Raw genomic sequence first — 25,629 nt, 5'->3', positions numbered from 1 at the left:
TATACATTGTAATAGACACGGCTGAAAATCACGTAAGCCTAAATAGTCTTAATTCTCGACTAAATAGTAAGTAAGTAGCAATGTAGATGCTTATGAAAGAGTTAATCCAGGGAATTTAATTGCCTCCGTGGCCGAATGGTTACCATGCCGGACTGCCACGCAGAGGTCCCAGAAAGAAGAGAAATATTTGTATGGCCTACATTTATTTATCTCGTGAGTTTGGGTGTAATTTGTGGTTGTCTATGTGTGTGTCCACGGCAACCGCGACACAGGGTTTCCCTAGTGCGGCGCTATGTTGAGTGTGAGCGTTATTATTGTTATTAATTACTACCACCTTACCTATTTCTACTGCCAACCAGTAATTTGAGCATTATTTACTGCGGTCTGATTTTGAAGAATAGCACCCTTTGCTAGTGAAATTACTGCGCCTCAGATCTTTGCCATTTGAGACGCTGCGGACAGGTAATACATACATACGACAAAAAAATACATTTAAAAAATTACGTAATAAACTGCCCCGAAAAATAATTAAACTTGAAAAATAAACTCATTGTAACTTATGAAACTTTATTTAAACAATAAGGTACCTACTTTTACGCATTGTCTCATAATTATATTAACAGTTAAACAATTTTAACAATGAATCGTTGTAACCGCCAGTTTTTTTTTTAAATGTCTTTATTTCTCTTGGAGAATTTAAAAATTAAACAAAATGAGAGCGGAATGGCGTATGGAGACATTAAAAGCCATTATTTTAAATTTATTTAATTAGATTTCAAGAGTGTCATGCCTACATTTCATTAACACACATTTACAAATAACAAACATTTCATGTTATTCGGTTTTAATGAGTTTTTATATGTGTATAAATACGATTTTCTTGCAAGTCTGAATTAAGTTTTTTAAACTTTCGAGAAAAACTTAACTGTTGTTTGTTTTTGAGGTTGAATACTTGACATTATTGTTATTAATAACTATGTTATTCGACACATCGGAGTAGTACGCAACCTTCTCCTTGAAGGAGGCACCAGCATTTCGCATTCAACATTTCATTTATTTAAAACTTACATTTGAAAGTATTTTAATTGAAAAGTCACATTACGAATTTCACGACTACGTGTTAGAGAAAGATGGAACAACGTGGCTCTCGACTCCATACAAATTTGATTCAAATTGTATTCCATAGCATTAGCAAGTTTATTTGATAAGAACGACCTTTAGAGTTTTATTCTTCTCAGGGAGGTTAAGAAAGGGAATAGCTTAAAAATAGATTTTTAAGGGTCAATTTATTTTACTTTTGGAATAAATTAATTATCTATTTGTTTTTGACTTTAAAATGCAGGTCATTGTTATTGAAAAGCAGCGATATCGATTTCTAAGGTTTCCGATTGCTACACATTGGAAATGTGACAATATTTTTTTAATATAAAAATTTTGGAAAAAGAAATATACCCGATTTTAAATCCGAAATAAAAACTTAATTTCCTACATCATTAACTAATTTTTATTCATAACAACTACTACGCATTTTTTCCCATAAAGTATGTAAGTAAGTAAGTATACGTGGATAATGTTAGAGTTGTTTAAATAATTTGCAAAACCCATTTATTCTCCACACAGTGTTGACTGTTAGCCGAACCAATTAGTAAAAAGTTATTAAACTAGTGTTAAGTGCTTAACATTTGAATGTTAAACAACAAGAATACAATAATTTTGCGAAAATTATTATGAACTTTATGCGTAATATAATGTTTTAATGCTTTTTAAGTACATAGTAAAAAAATTTTGCAAACCAATAAATTACAAAACTGGTTATTAACTTTTGAAACTATCAATCAAGAAGTTTAATGTAAGATAGACGTAAGTTTCACTAGCATTCCGATAATTATAGATGAGTTGAAAAAATTGCGCAGCGCGTCGCATTAAGCATCGAACTGGCATTAAACCATGGGCGATAATCGCGTCGCGATCTATAACGTCGCGTATCGTTTTATTAATCGAAATGCGCCGGCGCAGGCCGCGGTGGCAAAGTTCACGCGATCCCACCAGACCGATCGGTAACGCACAGAACGTTAGAGAAAGAGATGGTCAAATTCATGGTGGTGTAAATGCGAAAGAGACGGAAAGAAGAATAGAGGTTGCGTTAGAAGTTAGCCACGCCCCCTTCGCGGCCGAAGCTCCGAGTCCTCCTCCGAGAGCATTTGTGCGCGAGCGCCGTTGCAGCTACACGCAACCTGCGTTCGAATTATTCGAAAAATGGAATCGAACGCGCGATTTCAAAGTCAATAGCCAGTGTTTAATTTTTAAAATTAAAATTTCGTTTTTTTTAATTTGTGCTTTTTAAAATTTAGAAAGTTTTCGTACACTGATATGATAAGTGTTAATAAAAAGACAATAAGAACAAGTGTCAGTTAGCGCGTTTGCGCGATTTCAGTTTGCGTTTTGAGTTAGTATCTCACTGCAAATACTGTCTTGTTTGTTTATTTGTATCGAAAGTGACTGGACTGTGACATTTGAAAACGATAGTAGCTGATAATTGAGCCGCCACGTTTTCAGGCCGAATAGTGAAATTGCATTGACTCATTTTTACAATACTCTGTGAAGTGTATGTGGGATTTTCGGAGATTCTTTGTAGCCAGTTAACACCAAAGATATAAAGGTAAGTGTAACGTTTGTTTTAGCTAAATTAGGATGGCACTAAGTATTTTATTTAAACTTTGAAGAAAAATGAAGTCGCGTCAATTTGTGTTTAGCAGTTAGGATGTATCCAATACATGCGTTTAATTGAATAAAACCTACAAAAATAAATTGATAAAAAGTACATAATTTTTTTGTTTTTTATTTTAAATTTCACGTCTTTCGTTCCAAAATTAAAAACTTTAATATTCATACTAAAATCTTGCATTAATAATAAAAATAAGAAATACTTATTAAAATTTAAAAAAATGCGTTTTAAAAGTTATATCGCTTTGATTATAACAGTATAGGGAATTTTCTCCCTGCAAAAGATTTCAACGAGAGCCCGCTACGTCTGGGCTACCGCTGAAAATATAACCGATGGAATTATTTATTTAAATTTATTTTTGATGCTATAATTTAATAATAAAACAAAAACTTGTAAAGTGACTACGATAAATATAAATCTATAATACCTCCCTCTGAAATTTCGAAATGAAAAGTGAAACAAAAAAAAAACAAAACAAATTATTTATGAGATAATAAATTTTATTCTAAATGCACTACCTAGTAATTGCTAGTTACACATAAAAATTTAAAACAGAACACAAAAATTCAGGTAATTCAGATGGAGGTAATATCCAATCTATGTGTATAATTTCCTCGAACTTTTTCCGATCTCTGATAATGCAAGTAAAACAAAAATACAGTATTTGTTTATTTAAACATTTAGCGAAGTGCGAAACTGAAAATGTATTACATTTAATAGACCTTGTAGCGACAGATTACGGGTATTTATAGAATAACATTCAAAAATTAACGCCGCAAAACAAATTCAACATTAAACGTGTTTACATTACAATTGTCTATAGAGAACTGTTTGGATTCGTTCTACGATCAATCCTAGAAACGGGCTTTGGTCATTGACAGATAAATTTAAAAAAAAAAAATTTCGCAAGTAGTAATAGTAATTTCTTTGTGACAAATAGTGACAGACATAACATTAATACGAGGAATAAAAACAAATTATCTGTTACTGATATGTTCAAAATTTACCATTCACGAGGTTTAAAACTATATAGAAACAAAAAGTATACTCTAAAGGTTATTTATTATAATACTTCTGCGTGCTTGGATGACAAAAATCCGTGATAGTGGTCCATTTAGCTCTTGAAAGTTGTCTATATATGTTTCAAGTAAATATCATAAAAGACAAATATGTACTATAATATATATATAAAGACAAATATGTAATATTGTGGAGTCGAAGCTCCAAAATCTCGATCATCGCAGAAAAGTAGCCTGCTTGTCGGTTTTCTATCGGATACATTTCGGGGAGTGTGCGCAGGAACTTTTCAATTTGGTTCCGCCCTCACCGTTCCTCCTTCGGTCGACTAGAAGGTCCGGTGCACTCCATTCTTATGTCGTTGATATTCCACCTATTCGCACTAAGCGCTTTGCCTCCTCCTTTCTGATGCGTACGGCAAAGGAATGGAATGCTCTACCGGCATCTGTATTTCCCGAAAAGTACAATTTGGGGCTATTCAAGGCTAGAGTGAATAGGCATTTTTTTAGGCAAACGCGTCCCATCGTCGGTCACATCGTCGCTTAACATCAGGTGAGATTGTGGCCAAGCGTGTGTCTATTATATATTAAAAAAAAAAAAAAAAAAAAAAAAATGTACAAAAATGTTTATTTACAAAGAGCAACCCCGAAAGTTTCTTGCTCATTCTTCTCAGGGGAATTTGCTTTACGAATAAGCAGTAGAATTTAATCAATATGACTATTTCAAATGAGATTTACTTACCTGTGAAATAAAGATTAATTGAGTTCAGGTTTGAGGTATATTTCCAAATAAATTCTAGTCACTGTTTTCTGCATAATGCTTCGTTATTAATTTCATTATGTAGCGCAGGGAATTCCCTAGTTCGTGAGTAGGTTATTAATGTGATTGTCAGGCGCATGATTGTTGAGGTGGAATATTCTTCAAATTTTCGCACCAGGGAAACCCTGTATCGCGGGTGCCATAAACACGCGCATGGACAACCACAAATTACACCCAAAGTCACGAGAGTAACAAATGTAGGCGGCATCGAATCCGGGACCTCTGCGTGGCAATCAAGCATATTAACCGTTCGACCACGGAGGCAGTTAAATGGAACCAATTCTCAGGTGCCTTCTTTCCAACAAAAAATTCATCAAATTCGGTTCACAAATGCCTCCTCCTGTTTTAAAGATGTTTAAAAAGCGTTAGTAATTCTCAAACTTCACCTGAGTAAATGAAAAAAAAAAGAAATATTCGGAGCTAGGTAACGTGGAATTGAGTATACTTTCGAATACATAATAATTGACAACTGTAACAACAATAAAGAAATACCAAATTTTGAACCCAAACCAAAAAAATCCAGCAAACTACATTGAGTAAAGCGCTAAACGCACAATTTACTTTAAAAAGGTCATCATCAACCCGTTTATACGTCCCACTGCTAGGAATAGGTCTACTCTCAGGCTAGGGTTTAGGCCTTGCTGGCCCAATGCGCGTTGGGAACTTTATACGTCTTCCGAGAGTTGTGAACCTTCTTCGACGTGCAGCTTTGTTTACGATGCTGTTAACTTATAAAAAATGTAAGTAGCAATACAGCTCCTTGTGAAAGGGTTCGTCGATGGAAGTACTATCACTTTACCTATTTCTACCGTCAAGCAGAAATGTAAGCGTTACTGCGCTCCAGTTTTAAAGGGTGCTGGTGAAAGTACATGGGACTTGTTAACTTATGTCTCAGAGTGACGGGCGCAGTGGCAGTGACCCCTCAGATCTTGTTCTTCCCGTCCCTTGGTCTCATAAAAAAATCCCTAAGGTCATATAGAATATATAACGCTAAATTTGAATGCAATATTTTCATTATGGGCGTAGACATGACCACATAATATTGTCTGTGTCTGAATCACTGCTCGTAATATGTATATTTTGATGCACACGAAGCTTTAGGAAGTTAAACACTATATAATTATTATTCAGGTGACTTTTAAAATATGAGGCTGTTATAATATGTAATATTGTACTTATAGGTCGTATTAACATAATACATATCGCCAATGTCAGTGGGTGACTCGAAAAAAAATAAAAAATTTTGAAAATATTACCGCTAAATGTCACATTATTCAAGTATTAATACAATGGTCGGAATCACTTAAAAAAAAAAAGAAAAAAGAAAAACTGATTTTAAAATTCATCCAATGCTTTGTGTAGAGACTGGTATTAACAGCAGGCGTGTACCACCGGTGGTCACACAACACTTGACTTTTGGTATACTAAGAAACCCAGCCGCCTTGAGGAAAAATGCTACATTTACCTTTCTCGCCCTGTACAACTGTAAAATTTTCATAGTGTAACTCAGGAGTTTGGTATTGAGTAAAAAGCGCAAAAAATCAGGATTAAAAACAGTATTTATTTCAAAAAAGAACTAGAAATGTTACTTAATAGAAAAACGAGAATAAATTCTTTCTGATATATATCGTATCTCATCATGATTGTCATCAGAAGAGTGAGACGTTTCTACATGACTACGCTGTGAACCCAGGCTCACAGATGGAGTAGAATTTTCGTCAGACATCTTTGTTTATAAAAAATAATATATGAGTTGCGTTATAGGCAGAAATGGCAAAAAAAATAGATGACTTAAGATAACAGGTTAAATAGAAAGTCATAAAGCATAAAATCCACCAATGTCCACCGCTGGCACATCCCGCCCGACAAATCGTTTGGTTGATGGGGCGATGACGTACCACGTGGCCATGAAATTCCCGCCAGACAACAAATTATGGTCATTTTGATCACGTAAGTGTCAAAAACCTTTGTGAAACTACTTCCTCTTCTTTTTGTATCGATTAATCTCGTAATGGCATGTATCTATGTTTCACAACTCTCGGAAAACGTATCAAGTCATTCTATCCTTAGGGAACCCGTGCTCAATAGTGGGACACGTAGCATAGTCACTCTTGTTTTATAGTTAAGTCGATAGAGTCCACGGATCTCACCTTTGTGTTATTTCTTAGCATTCATGGCGTAATTACATCTATCACATCAATAGTTTAACTACAGTTCCCAAAAAACAACAAAAGTCCAAAGTAGGTTAACCAAGCAATTAAAGAAAACACTAAAATGAATCGTACTTCAATGAACAATTGACCATTATGTGTGGTTATTAAAATTGAGATAAAAACCAAAACAATATGGCACAAACAGTCCTCCCTGGGAAACTCTCCCACGCCTGTACTTATAAAAACTGGCTATCATAGTGTATATTACAATGGACAATGACAATATTGTGAACTTTAATATCTAGGTAATACTATGTAATTGATAGAAGATAATAAATTTAGGTCACATTTTAAAGGATTATTCCTTACTTCGATGTTCTTCATACGGCATCGTTTTCTATAAAACATTTCGCAACCTAATTTCCGTGGCAATTTTTATTACTTAAATAGATATTCTAAAATATTGTCATGATATATTATTTAATTTTCGAAATGTATAGAACAACGACATGACGACATATCATATACCATTCAAGTTTATTTGAAAAGAGCAATCCCTAGAGTTTCTTGCTCGTCCTTTTCAGGGAATTCAGCACAGTGAAGCTGTAGCTTTAAAAAATGGCGTTTTCAAGTGTAAATTTATATGAGTATCATGATTTTGGGAGCCTGAAATATTATTTAATATTTCACGATAATATACTCGCATACACAAATAATAAAATATGTCACCGAAATTAGATTGAGAAGACTAATCTGAAAATTACAAATTAACACTTTAAGTGACACACTGAGGTCAGATTCCCGGTAGGAACAATTGTAAAAGTGAACTTGTCTAAATTAGTTCGCGACAGTGTATTCTGGGTAGTGCCCGCGGAATTCATTTCGTTACTTATGGTACAGGGAAGTCCCTTGTTCGAGACCAGGTAATTTGCGTAATTGTCTAGTATACTTATGACAAAAAGCTACGATTCAATTTTATAAAAAAAAAATTAAGTCATCATCTCGACACCTCCAATGAACGCTACGCCATCTTAATTTTTGGGTCATTGTCTGTTTTTAAAGTAAATAACCTTATTGTGTTTACTAATATTAATATATATTATATAATAATAATTATCCCTAAATTTTGTGAAAGAAATAAAGAAACTAAACAAAATTGAAAAAAGAAAACAAATACTCAATTTACACCATGGGTCTCTTTTAAGTAAAAGGTTTAGGCTATGGTTTACCATGCTGGCTCAATCTGGGTTGGAAAACTTCGCACGTTTTCCACGGTGATTCCCTTCGCCGCTATCTAGTGGTATGGCTACTAAACATTCAGAAATATACGCAACTTAAAAATTTAGTCATGCTGTGACAGAGGTTTGAACCCCTCAAAAGAAACTACCGTTATTCCACTGAGCCAGTTTATTTAAGAAAACGTAAAGCGCTGAAAAACATTTGTATTTTTTTATAATACAAATCGTGCACCTGGCGGTAAGCGACACGCCTGTCCATAACAGTTGCAGTGCCACTCGTGAGACATAAGTTGGCAAGTTCCATGTGCATGTGATTTCACCAGCACCCTTCAAAACACACGGCGACAGGAATAGGTAATTCCATCAATGTAGACTGTATCTGTATATATTTTTAGTCACTACACATTATCTCACAACAATAATTGTAATTAAAATATGTAACAAGTAATTAAAAATAGCCTTATTAAATAATTGACAGTATTAGTTAACCTATCGTTAACTGTAATTAAAAGATTACAATCTGTTGTCATCCGACGGGAGTCGCGTGCCTGTAATCAACACTCTGCGTCTATTTATAGTGCAGTAGCTAGTAAATGTGCTAATTGTGGATATTAGGTAATCATTGACACTGTTAATATAAATTATAGAACATTTGACAATTGTTTTGCAATTAGAGCGCAAACCGTCTAAACAAATGCTTAATTTTTTTCATCACACTTGCTCGTAAGTTATGACAAGCAGACAAAGTCGACCGTAATGTTACACGGGCTTTTTCATTAAATTATTGCCCTATGCATTTTTTATGTCAAGATTAAGCAAAATGTTTTTATGCTCGAAAAAATTGAAAATAATTATATTTCTCATAAATGGAATATTAAAAAAAATCAACCATATGCAATGTAGATATATTTTACTAAATTTATTTTGTGAATTCAATTTAAATAATTTGGAAATTATTTCTTTTATATCTAATACATTTTAGTTCTAATTGTATTATCTATGGAAGAATAACTGGCAAACTGCTTTTTTTCATAAAGAAAACAAAAAACCATCCATTGTCATCTGCAAAATTCGTAAATTTATTCATGCAAGAAATAAATTACCGTTGTATCTATTTCCAAATGATGAAAAACACTGTATTTAGGACGGACGGTAAAAATTACAAACCTGAAAAACTCTCGTTAATAATTTCCTATTAACGTCCTCAATGTACTATTAAATTTGTAACAGACTATGACGTCAAATCTGCCCTCATCATCATAACTAACGTAATGGATATTTTTAGCGAAATTAAGTTATTAATGTTTCTAGGAGCTTGATATACCGAGATCAAAAACGCCCTCTTATCGGTTTTTTTCTATATTATTTAGTTACTTTAGTTGATTTCGCATAACAGCGAGTGTTGAATCGATCACTTTGAAAAAAATACATGGTGAAATTGAGGATATATATACTGATTAGTATACGGTGCGAAAACGGTTCTTAAAAATTTTCACGATAGAAATTAAAACACAAACGTACCTCGAAATTTTATTATATATATATTTTCTTATTATTTTAAATACGATATACAATTTTCAAAAGGCTTTATTTCGTTTGTAAAATAATAATTCGCCAGTGTCCGTGCCCAAGCAAAATGAACCGTATTAATACGGAAAAAACTTGAATTCGGGCTGCGATAGTACCGACTCTTCAGCAAAATCAGCGTAATTGTCATTTTTTTTAGGTGTTACTTATGCTAACGTTAGCAGAAATGCTACCATTACTAAAGTCTTATTACGTAATCTTTTGGGAGTAAACCGTATTGTCGATACCTTAACATCTTCTAATGAAGACTCCATTGAAATGGAAATTGATTAATAAAATTGGTTTGTAAAATTAGCATCAAAAGCTGCTAAAATAGAGTTTCAAATTTCTTAATCAATGAAAAGCAAAACCAGTTTTGTAAAAAGTATCATGAAAATAAACCAAGTTGAATTCGTATTTGTTTACGGCTTTTTATTATTTAACCCGTTCATTGACATTGCTTAAAAAGTACCGCATAACAAAAACGTGACTAATTTTCTTTGTGCCATAGTGCTTATATTAATTCAATATAAAATATTCAATGTAAATTATTGAACTTTAGCAGAGCGCTGTTGATACTTGTCTGTGGAGAAGCAGTGTGCTTCAACTACAAGGAGAGCACTTGAAAATCGTATTATAAAGCCCATAGTTGGTTTTTGAGATGAATATAATATATTAAATATAATATCCCGCCGTACCGAACACGCAACGAGAAATCCGCGGGTAAATAGGTCCGCGATTCTACAAACATCTACCTGAAAAGAGTTACAAACGACAAAATGTTTTATATCCGACTAATACTCCTTGTTTGACTTCGTTATATTATGACACGCAGTTATAGTACTATGACATTGATAATATGAAATAAATGATTCTATTCTATAACAAAACGGAGCACCCCGTGTTCTGATATTTAATTTTACGGTAAACGTCGTTCCTGTTCATGAACGGGTTAAGCAAAATTTATACGAACATCAGTGACTTTATAGCGATTGTATTTTTACATACTCTTCTTCCTATTAGAGTAGGTAAAGACCACAGCCTTCAACTTTGAATGAACTTTTGAGATTAGATTTTTTCTAAACGCAATATCGAATTATTTCTTACCACCTGGATAAAAATTATTAGATAATATCTATTAAGTGTCTTTGTTACTAAATTCCAAGGCATAGTAACTGGTTTTTAACAAGAGACTCATGCTCAGCAGTGAAGAATAAACGTGTGCAAAATTTAATATGAAATTTACCATGAATTTTTCGGAGAAAGAATATATCGTGATAAAACCTTCACGTCGAAGACCGTTCACTACCCTCGGAAAACGTGTAAAGTTCCCAACCGACATTAGGCCAGCATGGCGGACTATAGCTTAAATCCTCGCCTGAGAAGACACCAGTGCCCAGCAGTGGGTGGTATAAATGGGTTGATGAGAATAACTAAATTTGAAAGACGTATTAAGATAATCGGCAATCCATTTTCGCTATGCCTGTACATTTTTGCAGCAATACTGCTTTACGCTCATTATAAGTGAACAATAATCGTTTACAAAAGCCAATGATTGCGTCACGGCGTCCTGCGCCCGCGCAAGTTTTGAGCAATTAGCCGAAAAGAGTTCCGAGCCGTTAGCGCGCGACGTTTCGCCATTGCTAACGACCTATTGACGGAATGTGCTTTAATCTGGATAAGTTTTTAGTTCAGTAGTCCAAATAGCATGGAGATAAATTAGTATTTTTAACTTAAAGACAGTTATGTTCAAAGTTTTCTGAATATATAATAACAATGGAAAGGAATGGTTCAAACCACACGTCGTTACATTTTTTATGATACCATCGTTCGTAACGAACAAGTCGTGCGCCTGGTGGTAACCGACTGGCCAGTCTATAAAGCCGGATACTCACTAGCGAGTTGTAACCGTTAGGGCGCGTCCCCATTATGTCGTGACGACAGACAGTCGTGCAGCTTAAAGTGTCGTGTCTTGTATTTTTAAATGAAGTTGTTCACACATGCAATAACACAATTAACTATCGTTCATGACTTTTTTGAAGTTATGACGACAGACTGTCGTGACAATAGGAAGAGCTAGAACGACAGTCGTTCGGCGATAAATAAAACGTCACTATAAAAATGTGACGACAGATAACAACAGCTTCAAACAATTCTGGCGGCTGTCATGACTGATAGTCGTGACATGGGAACAGTCTAGACGCGACAGTCGTCTAATGATAAATAAAACGTTACGACTTAACGGGAACGCGCCCTAACTGTTGTATGTTATGTTACCAAAAATCATAGTGTGTACGTGTTCGCTGTGAGCCGACAATAACCAGGTACAACCCATTTAAGAGAGTGAAGGTTGTTTCACGCGTACACACTAGAACCTTGTTACTGTATGTGTCACGTTACATTTCGCTAATGAGTACCCGGCTTAACAGTTACAGTGCCATTCTTTACTTTAAACCAAAAAGTTCTGAGGGGCACTGCTTCTATGCCAATCACCCTGAGACATTTTTTTTTTTATTTTTTTTTTTTTATTGTGACTCGGCAAAATGACTGCACCGCGCCTGATGGAAAGTGCGAATACAGTCCAGAGATGAGAGTAACGGATGGAAAACACAAATATCTTCACTCCGTCACTATCATTTTGCCGGTCTGGCCAAATGCTTCTTCACACTATGTTTGAAGGACCCGATGTTATAGACATAACTTGACAATTCCCATGTACCTGTAATTTCACCAGCACCCTTACCCTTCGAAATTCGGAACACAGTAATGCTGACATTACTGCTTGGCGGCAGAAATAGGTAAGGTGGCAGTACTTCCCTGGACAAACTTTTTCACAAGGAGTACTTGTACTATACAGGAAATATATATATGGGAAATGAAACTATTTTTTAACCGACTTCAAAAAAGGGGAAGTTTTCAATTCGATTGTATTGTTTTTTGTATGTCTGTTACGCGATTACGCGGCATTTGTGAACCGATTTTGATGATGACTAGGGAATAAATCCGGTTTCGCGCACTTTCCTGTAAGTTATTTCAATAAAACTTGACAAATAGATGTAGTTCCTCGAACTTTTGAGGTCAGTTTTTTATAAAAACTTAGAACTCAGATTAGAAACCAACATGGTCACGGCTGACTTTCAGTGGGACCTGTAAAGGGCCCGAAACGTTGGTTTGTTTAGAATAAACAAATATACGACATTGAGATAAAAAAATAGTATCATTACATTTTTTATATGTATCCTGCATCATAATAATCTGAATAATCTTATCATTTTATTAAAATCAATGTCATGTTATACCAATGAATTTGAAATGCCGTTAAATTGCTTCCAAAAGTATTTTTAATTTATATCAATAGTTTATCTCATAGAGATATGCTTAATTTTTATTAGATAGTTTCGATTAGTTCGTGACCAAAGTTTAGAAAATTCTTCATTTTAATCGTCATCATTAACTTTAAGTTATTAACACATGTGGGTCACCTTATAATTTTTTTTAACCGTATAAAGAATATCATTTTTTTTTAATTTGTAAGTAATGAAGTTATAACTTATACAAATTACAGAGTCTTGTAATAACAATACTACTTTTCACCGTACCGGTTTTTACTGATTCTTTTACCCGACTGTTAATACGAAAATGATTTAGTAACAGCTTAGCTTCCTGTCAACTTATGTCTCAGGGTGACGATTTAAAGCTCCGAGTGGCACTGCAACTATTATGGATGTCCATAATATTTCCGTCCGTAAATGTAGTTAAAACCAGTCAAGAATCTGAGGACAGAAAAATATAATAACATACGCGAGCTTACCGATGTTAGTACTGCTAGACTAGTTTACCGTAGTCCTTTCTATAGTATAATGTCCTACGAGATTCTCATGTGGGGTAAAGCGGCAGACATACAAACCATATTTGTATTGCAAAACCGAGTTAACGTTAACTTGACTTTGTTTTATTTCAGCGGCCAAGCAGTAATGTTAGACTGCGTTCCGATTTAGAAGGGTAGGGGTGTCGGTGAAACTACAGGCCCTTGGGACTTGTCAACTTATGTCTCAGGGTGACGGGCGCAGTGGCAGTGCCCCTAAGATCTATGCGATTTGTAACTGTTATGCCTGTCCATAACACACGCGCGACTTGTTCGTCCCGCCACTTGATATTATTAAAATAAAAATCCGGAATTTCAAAAGAAAGTATTAACCATTGTGTGTATTACTTGCTTAAAGTTTCAATACGTGTATTCTTCGTAAAAATCTTTAATTACAAGTCCCTTTTCAATAATTACTACTTGTATAACAAATAATACAACCTTTATTTGTTTTATAAAGTGACATAAAAAACTGTGAGTGTTAGTTTGAGTGTAGGGTCTTCCACCAAACAGCTCCGAAGCAATAATGGCAGATTAAAATATCAACTTAGTAATTGCAAAACGAAAAATTCATCACAACAGCGTAACGACTGGACATTAATTGATTTCGATACTAACTTAACTAATTTAACCCAGCTAACGATACAGACCGATGGCAATGTTTTAACAATTACTGTGGAAATTTTAGTTTTCTACGTAACTTGACTGTAATGCAATTTTCAGTTAAATTGAAAAAGTAATAAAATACCCAACAAGAGGCTTTATTGCGAGATGACAGAATAATAGTAATAATAAAAATGAAAAAAAAAAACAAAATAAAACAATTTTATTGTCAACATCCACCATCATGATATATATCCTTAAACTATTCATTTAGGTATTTTAGTTCTTTTTTTCATAATAACTAAGTGATGGAAAGAATAAGTTGTGCGCCTAGTGGTAAGCACAGTCGCTCCAAGTCTTGAAGTCTGTGCAAACGGGCTGATCTGGGGTCAGGATCCGACTGAGAAGGTCCCTGTGCTTGCACAGGTTGTAGCGCCCTTCTCGTATATTCTAAGGGTCGGACTATAATCAAAACTTATGTAGAAAGGATTGGGGTGTCTCAGGATGATGAGTGCAGTACAGCATCGATCGCTGATAATGAACTGCGCATGCGACGACGCGCGCAATGCTCGCGTTGCATAGCGCGGATTGTCGCATGCGCCATTTGTATAGAATTATCATACTTACCTTAGTATGCTTTGCTATATATAAATTTATAATGAAAGGGCATTCTTATGAAAAATAGCAACATAACTTGTCAGAACTATCATCAAGCAAAATTGAAATCAATTAATTACTTACGAATGATTGATTTGGGAGAGACCAGGTTCACCCGTGAGGTCACGCGTCAGCGATCCGTCATTTTGTAGTTCATACCGTTGCTTACATAAAAGAACAGGTTGGTCATTTTAAAACGTGGCTATATTGCGTTTGGATTTATGGGATTTATGATAACTGGATGTATACTACTGGTAATAGAAATTTATTATTTTGCATAAATAATATGAAAACTTGATAATAACTCATATTCAAATTCTTTTATTAGCTTTGAACAAAGTAGGATACATCATTTAGTAGCAATAGAGCTCCTTGAGAAAGAGTTCGTCCAGGAAGGCAGTAATGCGAGCATTACTCTTGAATATATAAGAATGAGAGAGGCAACATTCTTAGCGTTTTGAAATAATGTCAACATGAGACTAATTTCTTTATACTTAGCTGAATAATGCACACACTCATAACCCCGCACATACGTAGGTAGACAAGAACAAATTACATCCGAACTCACGAGGTAAATAAATATAGGCCATACAAATATTTCTCCCGCCCGGGAATCGAACATGGATGGCAATCCAGCACAGAAGCCTTTTGGCCAAGGAGGCAGTTAAAATCTTAATTTTATCTCACAGTGCAAATCATTTCTCCTCACAACTATATAAAAGCAACATTTGTTCATATGAAGCCGCTTAAACGCCATAACCTAGGTTAACCTCCGCACCGGCGCGAGCGCAGGCGCACCGCAGTCCAGTTCCCACGTACACGTAATGCCATCTAATGGCGATCATCATAATCGCCACGTTAAGGGTACTGTGCACTTGTGGAAAAGACGCGAACTACAAAGATGTAATTTAGATTTCTATAAATTAGAATGATTTTCTTTTAGGCGTAATTTTTTATAATATCGATGTGTTCATTAGCGTGTAAAGGAAGGAGAAATAGAAGAAGACCAAGCGTTGAATAAATAAAGAACGTCAAAATGAGCAGCTATAGAAAGATCAAGAAACTGACTGGGAACCGTGAGGAGTGGAGGAGAATACACCGACAAGAGCATTCCCTTTTTGTTAATATATAATAGACACACGCTTGGCCACAATCTCACCTGATGTTAAGCGACGATCCCCGCGTTTGCGTAAAACATGCCTATTCACTTTAGCCTTGAATAGCCCCAAATTGCACTTTTCGGGAAATACAGATGCCAGTAGAGCATTCCATTCCGTTGCCGTACGCATCAGAAAGGAGGAAGCAAAGCGCTTCGTGCGAATAGGTGGAATATCAACGACATGAGAATGGTGTGATCCGGACCTTCTAGTCGACCGAAGGAGGAACGGTGAGGGTGGAACTAAATTGAAAAGTTCCGGCGCACACTCCCCGGAATGTACACGATAGAAAACCGACAAGCAGGCTACTTCGAGATTTTGTAGGTTCGATTCCACTAGAAAATTGTTGTTAATAAGTCTTTTTGCTTTTCGCTCCACCGAGTCCAAGGCAGCTCACTGGTAATGGGCAGAGCCGTCCCAAAAGTGGCAGCAGTGCTCCATACACGAACCTCTTTTATAGATTGATGATTATTGCTGTTTAGTATTAGTTTGAAATTAGGACCACCCCATAGTTTCTCACAATTGATAAAAGATATACGACGAAAGATGTCTCTCTATATTTTGGTTTGTTCTATAATGTTTATTTTAAAAACTATTACAGATAATAACTAAATGGATCACTCACATACATTTTTTTAATAAAAGTTAGATTTCTTCTATAGCAGTTCTTAGTAGATAGCAATTCTTGGTAGCAGTGACTCTCAGATCTTTGCGATTTAAAGCTTTGAGTGGACTAAAGCCGTTATGGCTTACCAGTCACACATATATTGTTCGTTCCGTCAATTGATATTATAAAAAAATTGATCCGGCTGGGAATCGAACCCGGTACCTCAGAGAAGGTGATACCATGAAAACCGGTAAGCCACTCCATCACGGATCTCGTCTATACTTCTCCATTATCTTTTTTTCTATTTAGTTGTGCTAAAACATTTTGAATATTAGACCAATCTGGTCTATTCGTAACTAGTGATGCAATCATGTAAGACAAAGTAACACTAACCCACCGCCCGTCAGATCGTGTCTGTCATTCCGTCAACCAGCCAGCGTTCATACCACTCCGGGGTCAAAAAAGTCACAACGTAGTTTTCGTATTTTCAGAGAAAAACGATCTAAATTAGCGTAATTCATACAAAGGTCGAACTCAAAAAAGTCTTGGACTCGGCTGTAAATGTAAGTATTACTGCGTTCCGGTTTTGAAGGGTGCTGGTGAAATTACAGGCACTTGATGACTTTTTAACTAATGTCGCAGTGCTATCGCTATGCACTACGGAACGAGTATCTCACGAATTTCTTTATATGCTTGTTGCAGATCTTTTTAACGACTTTCTAGTTTTTTTATAACATCTCTAGAGCTGATTCATCATTATAATACAGCACGTGTGAGAACGCACAAATACAAATTGAAATACGAGGTGCATCTTTATTGACATAAAATCCGTGAACGTCGACAAGTTTATCGTGAGGTCTCAGACTCGCGACGACGTTTGTATCGCCATGTCGCACTTATTGGTTGCCTTGTATACGCTGTATCTATTGGTTGTGACTCACGAATGTACTCAATAGTATTTATGATAGAATTGAGTACATGTCCAAGTACAGCATGCTCTTCTTGTGGAAGTTTCCAGAAACTTTAAAGAGAAGAAACAAAAACTGAATTCACTCCTTGACACTTCACCAGAACATCAAAACCAGAACAATTTAGAAAAGTTCATTTCCCAAAGTGGTCCGACCGGAAATCGAACCAGGGACCTTATCGACGACCCTGTATGAAGTTATTGATGCGCGTTGATTAGGCGAATGGTGTGTATCACATGATGGAGCAGCGGGCGACGCGGCGTGTCATTAAATCGCTGGGCAATATGCACATTTTAAGATATATATGAATTTGATAACTAATAGATTATCAGTTGAAAACCAAAACTTAGCAAGTTCTCTGTAGTATTTAAAGAGGAATATCTCCTATTTTATAATTATATTTATAATTTGTTTTAGACTTTTACTTTAGTATCTTGTCAAGATTTATATGATCGGATAAAGTACATCCTATCGTGTAACACATTAGCACATTCTTTGGACAATATCCTTAGGTACATCGTATATATTTTGTAAGGCCGTTATTTATTAGTAAATACGTAAACCATTTGATTTAACAAAACAGTTGTTCCCGCATCTCCTCCGGTGGCTCATCTTAAGATTAAATTATTAAGATTAGGTATTAAAAGCGCTTTGGTGGGAGTAAGAACGCTTCTTAATCAAAAGGTCGACATTTTAAAACCCTGTAGCGACATTTGCCTATAATTCTAATTTCTTTATTAAGTATACGCTGTTCAAAAAACTAAACATACTGCCTTTGCCATGCATATACATTAGGGATATCTGCGTGTTTGTCAAAACTTATCCTCAATATTTCAAAACATGTGATGAAATTAATCAAAGGCAGACTAGAGCAAAAATTATGAATCTTTTGTACCAACCTAAATAAAGTAATTTATTAGAAAAACTTCTTCAACATGTGTATAATTATTTACAACAATCTGCCAAACGAAATTGAATTGTTGCAAGGACATACTTTTAAATTACAATTGACAAAATGACTTTTAACACATTGCTTGTAATAAAGAATACTTAGAATTTCCAAATACAAATTTACATTAATTTTCAGTGCAATTAACAGTAGAAACAGAACGTGAAATTAAGGTTTGTTCATCTGCTTGCAGGTTTAATACAATGTACGACTGCACCTAGTTTTACTTAAGACCTTTACTATTACTGTATTCTGGCAAATAAACGTATTATTTTCTATAATCTACTCTATTCTACACATTTATGAATGCTTAATTGTCCAGCGCAGGAGACTAACCCAAAAACTCTTCGGCATCTATTTGTCTGTACATCTGTTCCTGCCATAACACATAAGTTCCTGGTAATATAAAAGATTTTAACAAAATAGATAATTAAATTCTCGTGCCGGTTAATGGTAAAGTAATTTCACTTGTCAAAACAGAATAATTAATTGTACGTTGGTAGCACTGTCGTTTCTAATTTGATGATTGGTTGTCCATTAATTAATCTCTATTGAGAACATTTTAATGGATGATGAGAATCTGGTAGCGATATTACAGTAATTAAAAAAATATTAAAAAGGCTTCAAATACTGTTTTCATCTGTTTATTTATTTATTTTTTTATTGCAACACTTCAATAAGGGAGTTTATTTCGAACGCTCTATTTTAAATCAATGCTATATTCGATTTAATTTTACTAAACCTGCACTGTCGCCAGATGGCGTTAGGAGTAAAAAAGAACAAGCTATTAGTTTGTTACACGGAAAGACGTCACAGCTAGGTTTAGATAGGTACTCTCAATTAGGGAAAAACAATTTTAGACAATTTATACTATTTATTTATTATTAGTAAGGTTTTTATTGTTTTGACGTTAAGCACTAAATTAAGTATAAGTTAAAAATGTTAAATGTGCATTTGTGGCTATGGAAGAGCGGTGCCTCCTGATACGCTTGATAAGCTTAATAGTTTAAAAGTTAAATTGTTAATGTAAAGTTAATTGCATAAATGACTTTTTTTTAAAGTCTAATTTGATAGGCTACTTACTGACTGTACTGTGTGTGACACTACTTTGTCCCTCTACCGTCTAGCAAAATGAAAATAAATATTTTTTATTTCATCAAACATTAAAAAAGGCCGTAATGGCTTAATGTAACCTACCACATCTCAAGCAGATGCTGTGGGTTCGAATCCGGATTCGCACCTTTAGGTGTCTTGGATTTAATGAGCGAAATTTAATTTGAAATTCAGCATGAGCTTTTTAGTTAAGGACAACATCGTGATGAAACGTGTGAAGTCTCCAACCCGCGTAGCGGCCTATTTTCAAATTCAAAATTCAATTTATTTATTTCTAACAGGATCCATTGGTGTTAGTAAATAATAAAGAAACAAACTTATAGACTATTGTTAGTATGAAATTATTATTATAAATTACTTAGAAACTGAAATGTCATATACTTACGAGGCATCTCGTGCGGAATCATTGTCCGTACGAGATGCCTCAGTACAGGCGCTCTGTGGTCGTTTACAACAACTCTCAGAATGCTGTTGCCACTACCCCGGAGCCTACTAACCAAAGATGCTACCTTTCTCCGCAAGACCGCATTAAAGCAGCTTGTATGGGATAGAGCAAACATTGCAGAGGCACTGCAGTACCGGGGTAGTCTCAACATCATCCTGAACACGTTGTTGTACTGGACGCGAAGGGAATTCAGCGACCTTTGCGAACAGCTAAACCACAAGCCGCCCGTGTACAGACCTGACAATACGCTTTAAAAAGCGTAATTTTTACTTTGTCCGTACAGCGGGCAAACCTGCGGACTAGCATATTCCCGAGGACCGCCAAAGCCCTGCGTTCCCTCTCGACGTCGTCATCATCTTTAAGGTCTAAGTCTGTAAGGTCATCAACTATGAAGACCCGTATCCAGCAGTGGGATGTATAAAAATAGGCTGATGAAGACCATGATGAAAGTTTCTTCAAATCTCGTATGTTATTTGTCCATTTAAAATGTTAAACCATCTTCTGGTTAACTATTATAAGTATTTGTTAGTTAATTATCAAAACTGAACCCCTTTTTGATTTCTATCGTTCCGTTCGCATGACCTCTGGCGTCAGTTAGCGATCTTTAATTACAATGTGGCAAAAATTTGATGAAGCCCATACTCGCTCCTCTAACTATATACCACTTTTACTTTGTTATTAAAAAAATATCTTACATGGCCGTTGTTATGCAGTGTAGAGTTTCGTGACTACAAATGTAGCTTTGTATTTCTGTTTCTCCTCTCGTATTTTACAAACTTAATTGTGATATTCATTAAATGTGTCTCAGTATTGAACTATTGAGTGTTTTTTTATTTTCACAATGTAAATGGAAAGTTGTATTAGAAATGTTGATATTTAATTTGTCAATGTTATCGATGACAGCTCGGTTATTATGCTTCGTTTATTATTTGTTGAAAGTACATTTCGAGTGATAGTTCGAAGATGTTATATTTTGAGTATGATTTATTATATTTTTGGGAGTTATATTAATTAACTAATATATTATTTGACCTAAAGTTGGAAAGTTGACATAAATTATGAAGAAAGTTAAGTATAGTCTACACTAGGGTTCGATTCCCGGTAGAAACAATATGTGAATTGATGTTTTCTGAAATGGTTGTGAATCTTTTTGCTCTGGTACCTGTTCATAGGAAATCCCAAATAGAGAAATTCTATGAAATATTTTGAGACCAATTCATATCAATTGGTTATCTGGCGGTTTACTATTGTTATTATACAGTGGTTTTTTTTTTTTCAATTTGACAGTATGGGGAAATCCGAAACCATAGAAGATACAAGGTAACAGTTGTGAGAACAATTTTGGCACAATTAATTCTTTGGTCAAGCGTGAGTCGTCCATCAAATGATATAAAAAGTTTTTTTTTCAAAGAAAAATTTTCTGTTGTCCCGATTTTTTCTTCCCATACAATCAAGTCATCCTTATATGAAACTGAGTCTATTAGCATTTGAAAAAAATTGTTAATTTTATTCATTTTCTAAAAGGATATTTTCCTTCTGTTCTGATTTTTTTGTCCCATACAATGAAAAGATCCCTTCATAAAACTGAGTCGATTAGCTCTAAATAATATTTTGGTTCAAATTATTAATTTTTTATGAACAACTCGTTCTTAACCAAAAAATTTACTGCGCCATAATTGTTTTCACAAAAAAAGACGGTTAATGGTTCCTCAGACACGTTATATCTTCTATGGTTTCGAATTTCCCCATACTGTCACATTAAAAAAAACACCGTATATTACTAGTTTAAAGTCGACTCTAACCATGTTGTGGAATTGTAAAAAACTAAATTTAATGCACTACAAGTAACTGACCTTAACAACAAACAATGCGTTACCATGATGTAACTGTTTTTGAATGAATGAAATAACAACACAAAATAGTAACTTAAACAGGTCATATATAACAGCTTTTACATCTGTATAAATCACAAGTTCGATCGTGTATGCAGTACTGCTGGCACCTTTGGAACGGTTCTGACCATTGCCAGTTAGCTGACTCGGTGGTGCAAAAAGCAAAGAGGCTTATTAACAACCATTCTATTGTGGAGTCGAAGCTACAAAATCTCGACCATCGCCTGCTTGTCGGTTTTCTATCGGATATGTTTCGGGGAGTGTGCGCAGGAATTTTTCAATTTGGTGCCACTCTGATCGTTCCTCCTTCGGTCGACTAGAAGGTCCGGAACACTCCATCTTTATGTCGTTGATATACCACCCATTCGCACTAAGCGCTTTGCTTCCTCCCTTTTAACGCGCACGGCAAAGCATCTGTGTTTCCCGAAAAGTACAATTTGGGGCGATTCAAGGCGAATAGGCGAATAGGCGAATAGGCACTTTTTAGGCAAACGCGTACCATCGTCGGTTACATCGTAGCTTAACAGCAGGTGAGATTGCGGCCAAGCGTGTGTCTAGTATTTGTAAAAAAAATAGAAAAATATGAAGTTAATGTTATATAGGCGGTCTTATTGCAATTTAGATTCCAGGAAATCTTATAATAGAAATTTGATAAATACAAAAGGGGTGCAACAAAAGAATACAAATATAAAAAACACAACATAATCAGCACTAATAAAAACATATACGTAGATAGATATATACATGCAAATAATATTAATACATAACAATATTTTATTGAAGCTTTCATTCTTCTTATAGTCTGTCATTTTTGAAGATGGAGTGAAATGACAGTTCATTGCGCGAAAGTGGTGCCCGCTTGCAAGCAGCTAGTGATTGCAGTCGACATATATTCCATCGACTATCGACTGAATGTTGATTACGCTTATGCAATAAAAACTAACTGTATCATTTATTCGTTTAAGTACAGGGCATAAATTCATTTGTATTGTCCATTTTTGTAAGTTCATATGTACATACACTATATTATAATTTTATCTATTACAAAATACAAAGAGGAGGTATATTTTAAAGTTTTTCATTTTCAACGGCAAGTTCTGTTATTTCAGTATCTAGTGGAATAATACTTTGTCGTGGAAATTGTCGTTGCGTCTTCACTTGTCGTACAAATTTATAACTTCAAATAAAGGTAAAAACATCTACCTACTTTTAAGAATTAAAAAAAAAATTGTATCGGTTCCTTCATAGAAGGAATGAATGGCATCGAAACAAACTCAAGTAGGGTTTAACAGTAAAAGAATAAAATAAAATAAAAATAAAAATTTCATTAAATACTTAATCAAATTCACCACAATCAATGTATATGAATAAAAGTTGATTTCGAAACTAGTAGGCCAACGGTTAAAATAGGAATAAAGAATCATTAGAACGTCGTAACATTCACAATTCAGAAATTTTTGACAAAATGTTACCTTCTTTCAAAATCTATCGATAAAACTGTCGACAACAACTACATGACTATTAAAAATTTTATGAAAACTGGCAACTCTGCAAATGCCTTTTTACTATAGTTGAAACTAATTCTACCAAACCTGCTTTTAAAACTAAACTGAACTCATAATAAATAATAAATTATGCCACTTTATGTGAACTTTTCTCTTTACTACAAATTCCTAAAGTAACAATTACGACTCTGAACAGTCCAAAGCAATTTTCTACAGCTTACGACAATGTAACATCGAAAGCTTAAATTAAGACTTTATGCCAAGTTGGACACTTTATGTCAACTCGGAGACTTTATGTCAAAATTTGATGCTCGCTTTATGTGTAACTTGTTTAGTGTACAGGCGAGTGTTTCTGTAATATTTAGTTATATTGTAATGATTATTCTTCGAGGAGCGGTTAAAATTTATGGTTTTTGTAAAATTTTGCAGCTAGACGCAGTAAGTTAAAGCGTTGTAGTAACAACTAAGACTAGCCATCGTCAAAGCCATATAACTTTCAGTTATTTAGTTTGAAAGCATGTGTAATCGTAAATATTAAAATACCACTTGAGATATATAAAACTTAAGTTTCGAACAAACCTACGCGAATGGTTAAAAAATAATATAATTATACATTGACTTACAAATAAATGGACGACAGGTCTAATACAAAACCCACGAAAAAAATGTCCCAAGTCAACCTATTTAAACGTAGTGACATGTAAAGGAATATGAAAAAGCTAAAACGTTGAATTTAAATTGTAATGTCATCGCAGTACTGTCTAATTTTGCTTGCTTCGCTGTCAGTCAAACAAACGAAGACTAAAGCGCGAATGACGCTCTGTATACGATTTTAACGCCCTATAAGTTCGGACACTTTTTACCGCGGACCCGACGTCCATATAATTGTAAGTCAGTGTAATTATAACGTTTTTATTTTAAAAAAAGACCTTAAAAGTTTATGGAATTAGATCTAATTAGATGCTTAGATGGCAAGTTATATTGAAATCGGTTTACGGAAAGTGGGTGAAACCTAATTCATCACCTAGTATGTCACCTGTACAGTTGGAGTATTTCCTTCAAACTTAAATACAATGCTTCCAACAAAAGAAGAATCCTTTAAATCGGTTCACAAAAGCCAGAGTACTCGCATAGCATACATACAAAAAATTTGAATTGAAAACTCCTCCTTTTTTGAAGTCGGTTAAAAAATATTCAGGTCGAGTGTGGTGTAGTAAGACCATTTGTGAACATATATTTCAAACCCGTAACTCACATTGCGGATATATTATGGACGATGAACCGATGTTCCCTTCTAGAAGAAACCCTAATCCAACAAAAGTTGTCATATTTGGTATACAACTACGACCTCCAAATCCAATAAACCGAGTTTATCCCTTAATTTGCCACACTTGGAAGTGGAATATTCTCTTCAAACTTCAATAGGACGAGTTTTTTATGTAATATCAAGAAACGGGGTGAACAAGTCGTGCGCCTGATAGTAAACTACACGCCTGTGCATAACAGTTGCAGTGTCCTCAGAACTTTAAAATCGCCAAAATCTGAGGACACTACCTGATACATAAGTTGACAAGTCACATGTGCTTGTGTCACTAGCACCGTTACCCTCAAAATATATATAATGTTCTCATTACTGCTTGGCGGCAGAAATAGATCGCAGTACTTCGCTGGACGAACTCTTTCACAAGGAGCTTTACTGCTACGTCCTTCTGCGTATATTCAAACCTGAGACCACAAACAAACGAATTATTGTTAATGCTTACCAATCAATTTTCTTCAGAAACAATAATGATAACTAATTTGTAAAAATTTAACTTTAATTATTCACTTACAAACTGAACAAAGAAATGGACCAATTAAATCGCACAATAGTGTTGACGTCACGCGATACCTGCGCACGCGCGGTAGCGTCGCGCTATGCCGACGGTAATTACAGCCAAGATCAAGGTTGTTGCAGTTTTACAGGAACCAAGTTAGGAGAGGGTAGCGTTTTTAGAATCAAATTAGTGCAGTCAACGACAGACTGCGCTTCCACACTTCCCTTCAGAAATTAAATAGGCTAGGTTACGTACTATAAAAACATTCAGGTCGATTGTGACGTAGTAAGTCTATTTCGCACTGCTATTACAATAGTGTTGTAACTCAAAACATGTGAAATTCGAGATTATACTAATGCTGAACGTAACATTTGATTCTCTACACGTCTGTTAAAGCGTCATTAGAATATGTAAGAAACATTTAAAAGATATCTACTTAACTCAAAGCGAGACAAATCTTTTTGTAAGTCTTTACGCAAATATCAGTACATTTGGTGAGTAGAAAATTGTTTAGATGTCTGTAATAAACTTTA

The 25,629-nt window shown here is 34.8% G+C and overlaps 1 protein-coding gene across 1 annotated transcript in view; it reads left to right on the top strand.

The window, feature by feature from the left end:
* The first annotated feature begins 2,291 nt into the window (after positions 1–2,291).
* Positions 2,292–25,629, top strand: part of LOC113234150 (knirps-related protein-like) — a 161,978-nt gene continuing 138,640 nt past the window's right edge. The window contains exon 1 of the mRNA XM_026469418.1: positions 2,292–2,659. The gene's annotated coding sequence lies outside the window, so the exon portion shown is untranslated. The remainder of the gene's footprint in view (positions 2,660–25,629) is intronic.

The sequence above is a fragment of the Hyposmocoma kahamanoa genome, unplaced genomic scaffold (genome assembly GCF_003589595.1).
Source record: "Hyposmocoma kahamanoa isolate Upper Pololo Valley unplaced genomic scaffold, ASM358959v1 81, whole genome shotgun sequence".
NCBI classification, from domain to species: Eukaryota; Metazoa; Arthropoda; class Insecta; order Lepidoptera; family Cosmopterigidae; genus Hyposmocoma; species Hyposmocoma kahamanoa.
The sequence above is the reverse complement of the archived record's forward strand: the minus strand, read 5'-3'. Positions and strand labels throughout refer to the sequence as shown.